This window comes from Argiope bruennichi, chromosome 4, assembly GCF_947563725.1.
Source record: "Argiope bruennichi chromosome 4, qqArgBrue1.1, whole genome shotgun sequence".
Classification (NCBI taxonomy): Eukaryota; Metazoa; Arthropoda; class Arachnida; order Araneae; family Araneidae; genus Argiope; species Argiope bruennichi.
In genome coordinates this window covers 23,735,738-23,750,529 of record NC_079154.1, presented here as the reverse complement: position 1 = coordinate 23,750,529, position 14,792 = coordinate 23,735,738, and the positions used below count along the sequence as shown (strand labels likewise).

The window sequence follows — 14,792 nt, the reverse complement described above, 5'->3', positions numbered from 1 at the left end:
ACATATCTATTAATGTCCACCATTACATCTTTTTCACCATGTACCCTACTTAGATCTTCTCTACACATTGCCTTTAGGGATATACATATCACAGGTTGAGAAATGCTGTTTTAAATTAAATAATGTTTTGATTGTATTTTAACATTCAAGAAAAATATATATAATGCGTAATTTTTTTTCATCCAATAGAAAAATAAGGTATTAGGTTAAGAACAGTTAAGATAACAAGTACACTTCAGGTATTTTTTACTTTGTTGTATACAAAATATGGAGAAAGTATTGTAATCGTCAAAAAAATTCAAGCTGAAAACAAAAAATTCGAATTTGGTGAATCTCCCTTTTTCAGACCTCTTTTATCTAAAAAACACATTTTTTGGCATTATGTCTGTCATGAACACGATGCTTTGAACCAGAAGGATGAGACTGGGTCTATTGATATTAGACCGAATTTTTAGATTTATAATCACATTTTGAAGAGAATTCATTCAGTGGATATCGGTTTAGCTTTTCGTGCACAAATGAAATCGATAACAACTAAACTTACAGAGCTATAGAAATAAAATTCGGTACATTGGTTTTGCATCTAAAAAACAGATTATAAAATTTTAAACCAGATCTGCCAAAGAATTAACAATCTATGCTTCCTCAAATATGTAAATGCAATGACTTAAATTAATGAAATTCGACATGTAATCTTATGACTGTAATTGTAGTTCAATGAAAATTTCGTTTCGATCAGTCAGGGAGTAAAAAAAAGGCTTTAAATACATATTTGCATAATAGATTCAGTAAAAAAGGTTAGATTCACACTAAAGATCTATATATCGCAACAGTTGTTTGCTAATGCCACCCAAGGCATTTGTGGCCTAATCATAGCTTCTCACTTTTATGCAAGGTGGGGGGGGGGGATAAGATCATATGCGCCTTAAAATATGAATCTCTAGTATTTAAGTCAGAAATTTTTTTATTTTAAGATTTTTTGTTGCTTCAGGTGATCTGTTTGCATACATTTGTCCATAATATTATTTCTGATGATTAATGGGAAAAAAATTAATGCACCATTGGCTAGAATAAACAATTGTTGTCTTCAACAAATTTGTTTTGAATATCCAATGTAATTTGGAAAAACAATTAAATAATTTTTTGATAAAGAATTAAAGAAATTAGTCTAAAATTTAGGTATATGATATTTTAATTTCATTATATATTTCTGATTTTTGAAGATAATACATTTCTCTCAAAAAAGAAAAATATCTTTTAAAAATTAAATAAATTTTTATTGACTTTTAATTGTTTCTTTGATAAGGAATAAAATTGTTTTCTTTTTATTGTTGTTGTTAAATTTAATTTTTTTTTTTTTTTTTTTACAGATATGTAGGAGAAAACAATAGGAAAAGATTTCCTCAGTATATTATGTCACAAATTTGAATAAACGAAGGGGGGGGGATCTAAAAAGATTTAATATTCTAAGAATCATAAAAATTATTTTTGCACAATATAAATTCTAATAGTATTCATTGTTTGGAGTAAACTAATTTCATTCATCCTTTTTCTTCCCATGTTTTCATTTCAGTTATTTGTTTTAATTTTTGCCGCCAGCTCTTTTGCACAACATGAAAATAACAACAATATTATTGACTAAATGTATAGTTCAATTTGTTTATAAATTCCCAATGAATGTTCAATGTTTAAATTTTATAACAATTAACTCTATTACAGTAAATAATATTTGAAGAAAAATTTATAAAAAATTGCTGAAACTAAAAAAAAAATCCTGATTCACTAAGTTTACTTTTTTAGATACTTTTTTGAAGCTCAGCATGATGTAGATTTTAGAATGATTCTTTCAGAAGTTATTGACCATAAATGTCAATATTCTGCTTAAAAATTAATTAATTAAAATTTCAAAAAAACAAACAAAAAAAAAACACCAAGTTTCTCATCACCACTTTCCAAAGTAGATCTATGCTAAATTCTGATCAATGCATGAAAGCCAGTATTCTATAGAATACACAAGCATTTTATTGAACGTTTAAAATTGGCCAGTAATTTTTGAATATTACACATTTTCTAGACATTCTTCGGAATCTGAAATGAAAACTATAAAGTAAGAAATACTTCAGATGCAAGAAAAAGAGCCTGTTTCGAAAAGCATAGATGAGATTACAATCAGTGGTAGATTAATCAAAAAGATTAATACATGTTTATCATAGAGATTTCTGTTTCTGCTACTTGTTGAGTATGGTTTAAGAAAATTAGTGAAGCATGTGCATGCACAAAGTGCTATCGAAAAATTCGACCTTCTAAGGGCATGCTAGTAAAGATGAGGATATGGATATTTTGTGAACTCTTTACATCAAATGTTATATAAACATACAATGTTCTACTTTGGCCTCTGAAAATGTTATAAAAGGTATAATGTGATTTGCCTAGTTTTAATGAGTATGATAAAAAATGGTTTCTACTAACTTTTGAATTACTTAAGGAATTTTAAAATAACTGCATGTAAGATCACAATTCACTTAAAGCCCAAACAGTTTGCTTAGAACTGAAGCTATTCTTGAACACAGAATCTCAGATCAGTTGCAATTGTTCAGTTACAAGGAACTGGCCAAGAATACAGCAAGTACATGTGTAAAATAAAGTGCTGAAATATAAAATATCTTTGTATGAAAAAACACTGAAATATACTTCAAAATGTCATTTAAGCTTACTATGTTTCAATAAGCAAGTTAATTTTAATTTCCTGTTTTTTACTGAAAATTTTGCTTTACATTTTTTTAAAAATAAGGTATGAGTAAATTTCGTTTTATAGTTTTTTTCATGCCAAACTCATTATCCTTCCAAATTTTTTACATTTCTGAGAAATGCAAATCTTTTAAAATAATACAGTAATCATCTATAGTATTCATCATGGATGGAACTAGGTTTTAGTCATTATAGTGATCAACAACTCGCTTGTAGTAATCAATTGTGATGGTTGGATGGAAAAATCTAAAATTGGTGGTAAGGTAAAAAATAAATAAATTGTTATCCCACCTCCACTGAAATAATCCTTTCCTTCTGTAATGCTCTACATCCTTCCATTCAGTGAGCTAATAACTTTGACCAAAAGATATTTCCAATTTTGCAGTGAGAATTCATGTGTTAAGTATAAATGGGGGGGGGTGCAATTTTCTGAAACACTATGATCAATTTTCCAGACTAAGCTGTTTCAAATGTTTCTGAATTAAATGGTGGTATGTAGGAATGATCTGTTATCCAGAAGAATAACAATTTGATGCATAAATGAAAGCATTGCAGGAAGAATGGTGACATAGAATTTACTTTAAAGGAATGGTTTACCAAAGTGAGAGGTGAAAGACAGACATGTGATGATTGTACCAGTGCTTCATCAGAAAAAAAAAAAAAAATGATCATTCTAATAGCATTTTGAATCTTTTAATAAACATTTAAATGAAAAGTTTATCTTATGAATTCTTGATAGTTTAAAATAATATTAATAATTTCAACAATTTTTTTAAAGAAAGCTTTAAAAATTAATTGTATATGATTTTTTTTTCTTCAATTTTGTTAACTCTCCCAATTTTCCTAATTAAAACAGATGTATAATACAAATGATGTTTCATGATCTGTTTCTCTGATGTCCTTGCACTCCTGTAAACTGAAGTATTTTGATTGTTTTGATAAATTGGATGTAGTAATCACTTTGGGTTAGACTCAAAGTGATCATTACAAGTGGCATCCACTGCAATAGCCTTATCATGACCATTTTACAAACATTGCCAAAGTAGAATTTCCCATTTTATAGAATGGCTAGGTATTATATACAATGCTTTGGGAAAATATACAATAATTCTCATACATAAAAAAAATTATTTTAAAATAAAAAAACTTTTTTATATGCAATGTAACTTAAGTATACATTTTAATATGTAACCACAATTTTTTAAAAGTAAATATTTTAAAATAAAGTTTATTTTTAAAATAATCACTCTTTAATAGAGATCCTTTTCAATCACAAAAATACTTGGTTACTTTCATGATTAGTCAAATACAAAATATAAAATAAAAAAAAAGTCTGAAACATGATTTATTTAAGTAATTGAGAATAACATATGTACAATGACTATGCAGATCATAAAGTCTTCAATTATTTCATGTTTTAACACCCTTAATTTTCTTCATTTCCTTGTATAATACATCTCTCCGAACTAAATGAAAGAAACAAATAATGAGAAAAATATATGAAAAATATTTTTTTTTTTAAATGAACATCACAAAACAGATACCATCCAGTAAACAAAATAATACTATAAATGAAGAATACTAAAATAAAGATTTATTAAAAAGACTAAAATAAAATCTGTCTTCTTTTTAAAGATACACACACATATGCAAACGAATAAAAGGTAGCCAGGATTATTAAAATCATAATTCATTTTTGTAAAATTGAGCTAATTATAAAATTATATCATGATTACTAGTACACATGTGAGCTTCTTGAGAAATGTCAACATTGGAAGTAGTAAAGCATATTAAATACCATTAGTTTTAGAAGCTCAATCCAGTTGAAAACATTTTTTTTCCCCACATAAGTTAAAGACATATAACATTATTAAATATTAAATTATTTGAATCATTTCAGCTTTAATGTTTTCCAAAAATAAATTTCTTATAAGTGTATTAACTTTGTGTCAGCAATTTTTCATTAAAATTGTAGTGTTTATTGCAATTTTCTTTATTAATAATAAAAAAATTGTCAAAGATGATAGGTAAATTAAAGCTAACATTTATCTTTTGTAAGCCAATGAAATGTATTTAAGTTTAAAAGTTTTCAATAGCATTAATAGACAAGTACTAACAATATTAATACTTTTTTCCAAAGCAAGAGTAATTTCAATGGTAAAAAAATTTTTAATATATAAAATATATTAACTGAAAATTTGTCATTTTCATCTTAAGTCTGAAATATTAACATTTGCCATTTAAAACTTGCTGGATATTTAAATCCTTCTAAGAATTAGGTGAATTGAAAGGTAAAGTCTAAGAGAAAAATAGGCAAAATTTAAAAAAATAAATAAAAATTTTTTTTAAAAAAAGTCACATTTTTATATTTAAAAAAATTTGAAAAATTTATAAAGATAAAAGCAAACATTTTTAAGGAACATTTTAATCATTAGATTTTGTTAATCGTATACTTAAAGTTTTATAAATTACATTTTAGATTTGCTATTATGAATTTTTAAAAGAAATTACATAAAAAATTTATTTTATTTAAATATATCAGAAATTATTTTCTGCATTAATTTAATACACATTTTATTATTTTTATGCTCATTTAAATTTTTAACTTTTTAAATCACATGTCCATGCTAATAAAATCATATTTCAAAACTAATTATATTTTATTATTTATGTTCATTTATTACCTAATCATAAAACAGAAAATATTGAACTCTTACATAATAAAACAAATCAAATATTTGCTCCTCAACTCCTTTGAATGCTGATATCATTTTACTTTCATTCACTAAAATCTTGTTCTAAAGACATTCTTTTAAAAATAAAATCTTCTTTTCTAATATGAAACAATAAATGAAATCAAAAGCACTTTCCATTATTCCAAAACAGCTCAATCCATAAATACTCAGTATCATGTTTAAGGTGAGTAACTTTTCTTTTCCAGGGCACACCCAAATACATTTCATTGGTCCTTTTTTGCTTTATCTAAGTAGTCAGTATATTTTCCCAAATTCCAAAACAATTTTCAGTTAGCATATGCTATTCATTAGCTAAATTTTGAAGTCAAAATACCACTATTTTGAAATTTTTGATATTTTATATTATTTTACGATAATGAAAGAATTTTGAAGGTAATCTTTTTTTTTCTTGATATTTTAATATATTTTTAAAATCTTTTTTCTAAATAAATAAAAGTAACTTACTCACAAATTTTATTTTTTCAGATTTTAATTTTATTGTTCATTTATCTTAATTATGGTATTTTCAACATAATTTAATAGTTTATGTTCAAAAGTAAATGGTTTAAAATGATTTATGTTTAAAATTAATGGCTGGGCTGAAGATAAAATTCTGTACAATTATGCATCAGAAATGCTTTTTTACTAAATATTATTGAATCACATTACAATACCATTAAAAAAAGGATTAAGTATGCAGTTCCAGATTATTTTCTCATCAAGAAATAGTGGACTTTAAGGGAAGTTTTGATTATAAATGAGTTTAATAAATTTAAAAACATAAGGTTAAGATATGCATAAGAAAAATGGTCTTAAATTTATATCTATTTAATTTAACATAAGAAAATGTTATTGAAATCCTAAATAAATGCTTTCAAAATAATATGTAAATTTACACTTTTATGGATCAAAAAGGATTAAGTGAAGAATTCTTACACTAAGACAAGATACAGGCAAATATAAATTAAGAATTATTGTTATTATAACTGAAACATAATAATATTTTGACACAGAATCATTATAAAATTATTTTACTTATAAACAAAGTCACTATAGTAGCCACAATCAACAAATGCAAATAAGATATTGATATTTTAAAATAAGAAACTGAGGACGAAGAAAATGGTGTTGAAACAAATTTATACTTTACAGTAACAATATGAACATTCAAATGGTAATAGACATTTTAATGTAACACTTTTCCCACAAAACAATAAATAATTTTGAATGGTATTGGAATGATATAATATTTAGAAATATTTATAATTCAAACTAAATTTGCATCAATAATGATTGAGCTTCTTGTGTACTGGTAAAATTATTTTATGATGCTGTGCAATACCCTGACTTAGCCAGAGGCCATACAGAAATGCACTTATGTGTATAACATATTACTTCAAATAGAATTCTTTTTAAACATATAAAAAGTAAAAAATTATATATTCCTTTATATTTAACCTGCATTATGAGCAATTATTTAGCCACATGCATTTTTTTTTTTTTTTTTTTTTTTTTTGCAGAAGTATTTGTATGTAAATTTTAAGAGATATTTAATATAAGATTGCGTTTAGAGCTTAGATTATGAAAAGAAATATTGTAGATTTCTTGAAAGTAAATGCTAGAATAAAATATTCTTTGAAAGTGCTAAGCATATTTGCATGAGATGAGCATGCACATGAATCAATATATGGTTATAATTACTCATAATCAACAGAAAATGAGCTTTCTTAAGTAACTGAATGAGAAATGAATGTATAAATATATATGATAAAGTATAAAAGGAATAAGAGTATAAAATGCAGAAATACATGAAATGTGGTATATATAAAATACAAATACATTTATAGAAAGACTATTAAGATTGAAAACTTAATTAAAATTCTAATAGCTTAGCTTAATTAAACTTAACTGTAATAATAAACTTTAACTTAATTAAACTTAAATGAAACCAAATTTTGCATTTAAGATTTACTCAAATTTTTCACCAACAATTTTTCTAAAAAATTGGTTTGTCATAAAAAAAAAAAAAAAAAAAAAAAAAAAAAAAAGGCCATTGAGGTAAATAAAGCAAAATGTTGTTCTACACAAAATTAAAAATACTGAAAGTGAATTTCTAACCTAACTTCAAGATTAACTTAACAATTATAAATTATGATAACAAAAGATATAGAAGTTGCATTTACTTATTTTGAAGATTCAGTTAACGAAATCAAACAGATACGTACCATAAGGATCAAACTTTATCATTTCTAGTTGCTCTGCTTGTCTAGGTCGTATTGCAGGAAATTTATGTTTTGTTACCATACTCTTCATTAGAACTAGAATATGTCTACAATATAAAAGACAACTTATTAAACAAAATAATAAACAAAAATAAATCAAAAATAAACTAAAAAGATTACACACTTACGTGGTTTTAGCTTTGGCCATAATCCAACAATGCCCAGGAATTTCTAAAAGTGAACTAAATTAAAGTGATCTCGAATTTAAAAGAATATTTCCAAGCTGGTGGGAAAAAAAGCACGATTAGTAAAATACAATCTAGTATAAATTAAAATCACTGTCCAAAATTGCATTTAATACAACCAGATCAGGTAACATAAATAATTAAAAAATTATATATGACATATAACATTCATATTATATAAAACAATAATAAGTAAAACTGCATTCAAAATTTAGGGAAAATAATTTTTGTTACCTTTCACAGTACACCGAAATCAATTTGTTTATTTATTTTTTAAACTTACGGGTAAAGTTAAACTATAAGGAAAATTTAACGCCTAAATAAACAGTAAAACTTATCACCATGTTCTAGCAAACCAACAAATATTGACAGTAAAGAAAATTTATTATAGCAGTTGCATCTCCAATGAAATTTTAATATTATGTTTTTGACTTTTTTTAAGAATACAAAAAAGTATGTCTTCAAAAATAATTTATTGGTTGCTGTTTCTTTCAGCAATTTGAATTAACTGTATCCGTAAGGGTGTCAAGTAAAAATATTTTGAACTGAAAAGTTAGTGATTATTTTTAAGGAAAAAGTTGGCTATATTCTGAGGTTAGTTTTTATACGAATACGTAATTATACTTCATCTTCTGAATTATTGTATAATTTATGTTACATCAGTATTGCATGAATATTGTTTATTTATATTTTTTTGTATATATATATATATTGCTCATAAATACTATTGCAAGAGTAAAATATTATATTTATAAATATTAATTTTTCATAGTTATCTTCTATTATGTATAAATATATTTATATATAGAGGGAGAGAGCGCGAAAATATATTTATATATGAAAATCAGCCATAAATTAATTACAAAACATTTTAGATCATCTGTAATATATATTACTTTTTTTAAATTTTGTTAGAAGAGAATTATGTTTAAAGCGATGGATTTTTTTTTGTTGCATATTCTAAAAAGTATTATCAAAAGTAATATATTTGCAAACTATATTTGTGTTGTTGTGAATAGATATTGATAATTTTAAATTTTTGTTCCACGTTCTTTGAACTATTGTATCTATAATTTGTAGTAATCACAGATGTAGCAATGAATTGGTTGTACTGATCAAAATAGCGGAAATGGATTTCTTGTATCTAAATACATGAAAAAAAATCAAGCAAGGCTCGTGATCAACAATACGCTTTAAGTGATCTACTTAATTATTTTAATGGCAAAATCTAAGGCTAGAGATAAGGCCAAAAGAAAAAAAAATATATATATATATTTAATATTATTATCTCCACTGAACCAATCCTCTACATCTGTCCATTCAAGGTGTATGAACATACAGTTTCAAGATGAACAAACATCAGATATTGAGCATAAAAAAAAATTTTAAAAAATACAATCTTCTGAAAGAGTATGATTCCAGGTTAAATCAGAAGAAGATTGTGTTAATGTTGAAAATTTTTACTTAATTAATTGCTATTATGTAGGAGTGCTTTGTAGTAATTAAAAACGATGTGGGAAGGATGGAGACATTGCTAGTTTCACAATTAACAAACATCACATGTTCAGCATGAAAGAGAGAGAGAAGAAAAATGCAATCATCTGAAACAATACGATCAATTGCCAGTGTGAACTGTTTCTCTATTAAATGTTAATATGTAGGAATGATCTGTAGTCCAGACAATTTGATGAGTAAATGAAAGTGATATGGGAAGAAAGGGAACATAGAATATGCTTTGAAGGAATGATTTATCATAGTAAAAGAGAAGAATGGATATGTGAATGCACCAATGTATGGTAAAAAAAAAAAAAAAAAAAAAAAAAAAAACCTTTAAAATCATTCCAATAGCATGTTGAATCTTTTGTTGAACATTATTCAAATGAATGGTTTATTCAGTGAATGCTTGTTAGCTCAAAAAAATCTGTTAGTCTTAATAACTTTAAAAAAAAAAAAAAACTTAAAATATTAAATGTGATTTTTCTCCCTCAATTTTGTTCACTTTACCAGTTTTTCTAATTAAAAGAAATCTGTAGTACAAATGATGTTGCACGATTTGTTTTTTTCTGCCATCCATGCATTGCTGCAAATTCAATTTCTGAAGCATTCCTTTATAATAATGTTAAAAAATAGTAATGAAAGTAGAGCAATGCATTAAATTGCATATTCTGATTTCCATCAAACAATACATTGAATCATTTTTAAAAATTCTCTTATACTTTATTTCTTTTTAGTAGTAAGAATCTTAAATGATAACATTATTTTACTGAAATTTAAAAAAAAATATTTATTATTTTTTAAAGGATTTTTTGTCAAAATCATATAATGTTGTTTTATTTACTCACATAAAAATTGTTAATATATTTTAATAATGTTTTATTCATTCATATATTTAATACTGTACAATTTTGTTTCTGCGCTCTTTTTTTTTATTAAGATTTTTCAAAGCATTTTTGCAACTATGACAGCTCCCATTTGTCCTTTTAATGATTCAAATGTAACTTTTTTTTAAACGTTCATAGATTAAAATCTGTTACGTATATTGATCCACCCTCTTTCCTTTATTTTTTTTTTTTTTAAAGAAAAAAGCAATGATTTGACTTCTATTCTATTATAGTTTTTTTTTTTTTTAATTCCTGATAGTAAATCCTTTTGTAAAGCTGTTATACACCACTCATTGAAGAAAGTAAAAATCAAGTTGTTCATAAAACTTTTGTTATTGCTATATATCTTTATAACTACTTGTTGGAAATGGATAAAATTTAGAGTGCATATCTTTTATGTCTTGTACTTTCAATTGGCATAGAAATTTATGTGTTGTTCTATTATATATATATATACATACAAAAATTTATAAAATATGCTTTCATACTTCTTCAAGCTCATATGTTTGTTTTGTTTATTTATTACTTTAATATAGAATGAGAATTATTGTTGAAGATTAATTATTTCTTGAAACATAATGGCAAAACAAGAACTCCTAATTAATATTAAGAGTTCAAATTTCATTCATATATGAATTGTCGATCATTTACTCAAAATTACAAAATTCTGCATGTGTTTGAACTATTTTAATCTGGTTGATATCAGATTGATATGCATTTGAAAATTTTGATGCAGTTTGAAAAAAAATTTAACTTGAATTATAAATATGAAGATGATTTCTTCCGGTAGAAAAAATATTTTATACACTTATAGAGGACATATTTTTACTGGTTCAAGTGTTTACTTTTTTATTGAGTGATAATTAGTTTTAGTTAAACAAGTAGAGTTGAGATACTTTTTTGATTGAGCGCACAGAGGTTTATGACTAATATATCCATAAAACAACTATTTTTAAAGCTGTTATTTTACTTTATATGTATAAAAAAGAAAGCTATTTTTCTATTTGATAGAAAGCAGACCTTGACTTTATTTGATTAAGTATTTTAAATTGAGTAATGCTTTTCATTTTTATTTATAAATTATTTCTTAGTTGAAAAATTCTCTCTGTTATGAAGCAGAAAGAAATTGGGAATCATTAAAGTAATAAATAAGTGTGTCATGTTGCTGAAATTAAACTTTTTTACTTGATGATGCTATGGCAGTATTAGGTTGCATGATTGCATTAGGCTTAAAATACAGCCATAATGTTGCCATAGTGACACCACTCAAGTGCTAAGGGCTAAAAAAAGTTACATTAAATTAACTTTTATGTGTAAAATTATAAATTTTTATTTATCTTTTATATATTGTAAATATACTATAATTATAATAATTACTTTAACTAATAAAATGTTCATATTTTTTTAGTAATTTTAATCAAGAATGGGCAAATGGTCGTAAGTATTTCAAGTTTCTTGTGTATAATCTTTTGCTGTTATTTTTGGTCCATTTTAGGCAACTATTAACAAATTTTTATCTTTTTTACCAGACATGTTACTGTTTGGTTGAAGAGCACATTGTCTCCTCATAAATTTCAAGCTATTCGCCCTAGGTACACAGATAGAATGGAAGTAATTAAATATGATCCTCATGGTATGTATTTCTTGTATGATTTGCTTATTCCATTATTTAAATTAACTTGTTTTATGGTTATAAAGTTTAAATTTTATAGCTTATTTTTCATTCATTATCTGATAGTTCTGAAATTCTCAAAACTTGTATATTTCTAATGACAATATGATATTTTTCTATTTCCAAAATGTAACAATAAATTATTAACTTTAATTATTAATTCAGTATAAGTGCCATTTAGTAGTGAATCTGAAAAGTAATTGATCATATGATTCCAAAGTAATTACAGTGATGAATTATGAGCTATATTAAAATTGAAAATAATGTGAAGAAATAATGAGGCAGTGGGGTGTGGGAAGCACTCAGATTCAGTTATCTTTCATCTTCTACCTCTAGCTGTAGCGTAAAGATTGGTGAGGTGATAAATAATCTGCATTTAAATATAAAATTTTAAAAACTTTCTCATTGATTGTAAATAATAAAAAGAATAGTTTTACAAAATGAATTTTTATTTTTGTATTAAAAAGTAAAAAACAATTTTGAATAAATTTAACAGATTTTTTAATAATTTTATTAAAAATCTGGAAGTAAAAGCAAAAAATCCCGAAAACATGACACATTTGTAAAAATACTGATAAAGGGTAAGCCTCTGTAAATATCAAAACTAAGAAAATTCTTAAACATTCATCAAAAATTAAAATTAGAGTATTATTATTTAATTAGAATATTTACATCTGGCATATTTGCAATTTTTGGTTCACATCCAGATTTTGAATTAAAATATTTTTATCTCCTTATTTTATTGATAATTATTTTAATTATGTTAACATAATGAAAATTTATTGTATAAATTATATTTGCTATCATAAGGAGCATTTTGTTTAATTTTCTTTATTAAAAAATTGATCTGAAATAATAGATTTGTTATATAAAATTATTCATAAATAGAAATGAAGAAATGCTAGAAATATACATTTCTAAAAATGAAAAAACCAGAAAATGGTTGAAAATTTGTCTTTCCAAAAAAGGTTATTTACTATTAAATGACAACAGGTTGAATGCTTGCATTTGTTATTTTTGCAATTAATTTCATGCATTTATAAATTATCTATTTTTGTTAATAATTAGTTACTTGCCAAAAGTTGGTACTTCTAAATGTCCAATCATTTGATGACTTTTTTGATAATTCTGAATGAAATGCTCAGAATCAGGAGTATTTTTAAAAAAATGTCAAAATTCAAAAAAGTCAATAAGCAGCTTTTTTATAGATAACTTCTAAATCATGATTCATTTCCTTCTTTTTAAGTATAATCATCTAAGCTTGTATTGACTTTTTTTTCAATCCATCAAAGCAAAATGAATATAGGTGTTAATTAAAGCACTTTTAAAATGGGAATTTTTTTTTAAGGCATGCTAATGTTTTTTTACTTTAGAAACACTATGTTTTATATTCCTTTAAATCTTCATTCTTGAAAAAGTTAATGTGATCATGTGGTGCTAGAAAAATGATTCCAGTTTTTATATCATTATGAACACCATTAGCAGGTATAAAGATATGAATATGCATCCTTCAAGTGCTATGGAATTTCTGTAGTGCTATGGAAATTAGGTGAAAATTCCAGAATTACAAATATATAGTAAAAAACCATGGACGGATATATATAGAAAACTACAAAAAAGCGGCAAAAACACTTTCAGCACAAATTCTTGATCACAGCTGTGGGAATAGTTAAAAAATCTTTAGCATGGTTACAAAAAGTAATGTTTCTAGAATCTTTTTCTGGCATGATTATCAAAACTCTGGTGGTACTCCTCATAACAAAGATGTATAGGGAATTATTATAATCTAAACTGAGCAATGATGACTTAATAAAAGCAAGAGTATTTGCTGTTTAATGAAAAAAAAAATTTTTAACTGTTTAAAAAATATTATTAATTTGCTTGATCAACAAAATCATATTATGTGAATTTGTAAATAAAATTATTTCATTTCTATGTTTAGTTAATAATAAATGACTGTTAAATAATTTTGAATAATATATGAAAATATTTGTTTTAATTAATTAAAATTCTTTGAAAAAATATATTTTTCAATAATTTATTATTTCTATATTATATGTAATATATTGATAAAAAGTGCTTTTGATGATTAGGTAAACAGTGTTGGTGAATATGTGAATACCATTTAGTAGAGTACACAATGTAACTATTTTTGTAATTGTATTATGGAAATTAAGTTGATTTCTTTTTGTTAAATTGTTTTCAGTAAATGGATGTACTTACAATTTCTTTATTTTATTTAGTTCAGAGGAAGGTGTTGTATAAAGAAATGAAGAAAATTACAAATTTTAAACCTTAAGAGAAGTATTTAGAGAAGAATTCTTAGCCATTGTATATATTCATTTGTAATTTGTTAAAATAAATAATAGTTTAAACATTTATTGTAGTGTTCTGTTGAAAAGCAAACTAATTTTTATAACTATGCATTTTTTATTTCTTAAATCTTAAAGGAAAAATGAAACTATATTATTTATTCAAATTTAACATGAGAAAATAGATGAGGCACAGAGTTGAAATTAAAAAAAAAAAGTTGATCAATTCCAAAGGTTTTGTTTACTAAATACTTACTTATTCAATATTTTTTTTTATGCATTTGTTGAATCGTTTAATGAAACAAAGGATTCAATTTAAATGAAAGTTTTATGAAAAAATATTTCTTTAGAATTGAAAAAAAAATTAATAATTTATTATTTATTAGCTGATGGAAAATATTTTACTTGCCCAAGTTATTGACTTTTTAGATTGTTAAATGATTAATATGGAATACATTTTTTTAAAAAACATTTCAT

At 24.3% G+C, this 14,792-nt stretch overlaps 1 long non-coding RNA gene across 1 annotated transcript; it reads left to right on the top strand.

Annotated features, from left to right (window-relative positions):
- The first annotated feature begins 8,468 nt into the window (after positions 1-8,468).
- On the top strand, positions 8,469-14,384 carry LOC129966533 (uncharacterized). The gene is made up of 4 exons (XR_008784266.1): positions 8,469-8,544; positions 11,740-11,768; positions 11,861-11,964; positions 14,247-14,384. It is a non-coding gene; the product is annotated as an uncharacterized LOC129966533 (long non-coding RNA).
- Positions 14,385-14,792: the final 408 nt, after the last annotated feature.